This window comes from Polypterus senegalus, chromosome 7 (assembly GCF_016835505.1).
Source record: "Polypterus senegalus isolate Bchr_013 chromosome 7, ASM1683550v1, whole genome shotgun sequence".
NCBI lineage: Eukaryota > Metazoa > Chordata > Cladistia > Polypteriformes > Polypteridae > Polypterus > Polypterus senegalus.
Window position 1 is genome coordinate 114,008,507 of NC_053160.1, and position 2,992 is coordinate 114,011,498.

The following is a 2,992-nucleotide window of genomic DNA, read 5'->3' on the forward strand; positions in this document are numbered from 1 at the left end:
TTCCCAACCAGAAGCCCTGGATGTGTACTGAAGTATGCCGGCAGATCCGTGAGCACAGCAGTGCGTTTCACTCCAGGGATACACAGGCATGCAGAAAGAGCAGGTATGATCTCCAAAAATCCATTAAATATGCATAACGTCAGTACGCCCACAAACTGGACTCTCAGTTTAACAGCACAGTAGACGCTTGTCCAGATGTGGTAGGGTATTCAGCTGATCACAGACTACAAACCCCGGACACATACGACCACAGCTACCACCGCTTCACTCCCGGATGAGTTTAATGTGTTTTTCGCTCACTTCGAGCTCTCTAACACAGACAGGCGGACGCGACCCCCCCGCAGTGCCGCAAGACTCCATCTTGAGGCTCTCCGAGGATTTCGTGAGGAAGACTTTTTCCCGACTCAGCATCCACAAAGCACCTGGCCCAGACGGAGTCTCAGGTCGTATTTTAAAAACATGCTATATATATATATATTTTTAACATATCTCTGAGAGTTACATCTGTCCCCACCTGCTTCAAGCACACAGCCATCATCCCTGTCCCAAAGAAAAATAAAGTAGACTGCCCTAATGATTACCGCCCAGTAGCACTTACTGCCATAGACATGAAGTGCTTTGAGAGGCTGGTGCTAGAACACATCAAGGACATCATCCCTGACAGTATGGACCACCTCCAGTTTGCCTACCTTTGCAACAGGTCCACTGAGGATGCCATCTCCATAACACTTTACACCACCTTGTCTCATCTGGAGAACAAGAACTGTTATGCCAGGCTGCTGTTTGTGGACTACAGATCTGCATTTAGCACCGTCATTCCATCCCAGCTCATCGCTAAACTCCTGGATCTGGGACTTAGCTCTTCACTGTGCAACTGGGTACTGGACTTCCTCACTGGCAGACCTCAACAAGTGCGTAATGGTGGAAAAACCTCCTCCATCATCACCATCAACACTGACACCCCACAGGGCAGCGTGCTAAGCCCCCTGTTTTACTCTCTCTACACCCATGACTGTGTACAGTCTCTAGTACAGCTCTAACACCATCCTAAAGTTTGCTGGCGATACCACTGTAATAGGTTTGATCAGCAAGGACAATGAGACGGCTTACAGGGAAGAGGTCAGACTCCTGTCAGAAGGGTGTCAGGGCAACAACCTCACCCTCAACGTTAGCAAAACTAAGGAGAGGATTGTGGATTTCTTTGAACAGGCAACAGAGCACAGCCCCATCTACATCAGAGATGAGGCTGTGGTGCAGGTCAGCAGCTTTCGGTTCCTCGGAGTCAACCTCACCGATGACCATAAATGGTCAAGTCACACTGCGGCAGTAGTTAAGAAAGCCCAACAATGCCTTTACTTCCTCAGGAGACTGAGCAAAGCCCGGATGTCCCCCACAATCCTTGCATATTCTATAGGTGTACTGTGGAATCCATCCTGACAGGATGCATCACATCCTGGTACAGCAACTGCTCAGTTCAGGACTGCAGGGCTCTGCAGCGTGTGGTGAACACAGCACAGCAGATCACGGGCACACAGCTCACTGCGATCCATGACATCCATACTACACGCTGTCTCAGGTAAGTGAACCCTAACAGGCGGGACCCCAGCCACTCTTTTCACCCTCCTCCCATCTGGGAAGCGACTAAAGTCCATTCGGACGCGCACTTCCAGGTTCAGGAACAGTTTCTACCCAACTGCAATCAGACTCATGAACAATCCTTGAAAAAACCTTGTGTCACCTCCACTGCTACCTGTACATATACAGTACTTCTGCCACTGTCTCTATTTATTCCTAGGATTCTGGTTTTAATACAGTATTTACTTATTTATATTCATTTATTATTGTGTGTGTGTGTTTTTTTTTGTCTATGTTCACTGTCTGCAGGGGCACATGCAAGCAAGCGTTTGATTGTACATGGTACTTGTACACATGACAATAAAGAATTGAAATGGAAATATGTTAAAAACACTACTAAAACAAATCTCCCTATTATATAAAAAAATCTTGGGACGAGACAAGACTTTTTCAGAGAGACGAGACATTTTCAGACAGATAATATCACGTCCTGCAAAGCGAGACTTTGTGCCAAGAGATGAAATGAAAACCTAACAGGTCCAAGCAGGGAAATAAATAATAAATAAATAAAAGAGTAACAGTAGAAGAAGAAAAGACAAAGAGTAGAAGACAAAGTAGAACATCGTGAAGAATTTCAAAAAGGCGCAATACACACGCAGAGCAGGTTAGAGATTATGAAAGTACTAAAATTTGAAAGTCTCAAAAACTGATAGTAAAGATCGCATTAGTGCTAACAAATGGAATTTATTACTTGGTGAAATAACACAACAGCAAAAAGAGGTATGTAGATATTGTTTGGCTTTAAACTTTAAGTCAGAGACTTGTAGATCGTCTAATTCATGTTGCCATCAGGGAAAAGTAGTGTTTCTTCCCAATGAAGAAGCCTGTCCACGAGCATTAAAGGATTTGTTGTTTGGTGAAAGTGAAATCCACAAACGTGAGCGTCAGAGATGCGAAGTGGCCGGCGCGTAGTGCAGGTTGGGGAGTTGGCGGGTGTATCCCCTTAGTCTCCAAAATAATATTCTTCAGTAAATTGTTAAACATTTTTTCTAAACTGAAATTGAAATAACTTTAAATGGTAATCTGCTTACTTAAACATATTGTAGATATAAATTAAGACGTCTACTAAAAATACAACATGTCTCTCTATTTGGAAAGTCTTAAACATGCACTGACCAATAGATGACCATCGAAGAAAAAGGCTGAAAAGCAAAAGGTATTATTCTATAGCAATTATCTGAAGTGTACCCACTTGCTACTGAGAGCTGTATTCAAAGACTAGATTTGCAAAGGTTGGAAAAGTTAATTCAATGTTTGTGAACAAAATGGCAATTTTAAATCTATTTTAGTCTATATTGCCTAATCACAAAGAGCTCTGTATATCAAACAGTTTACACCAAAGCCTTTGAAATAAGAG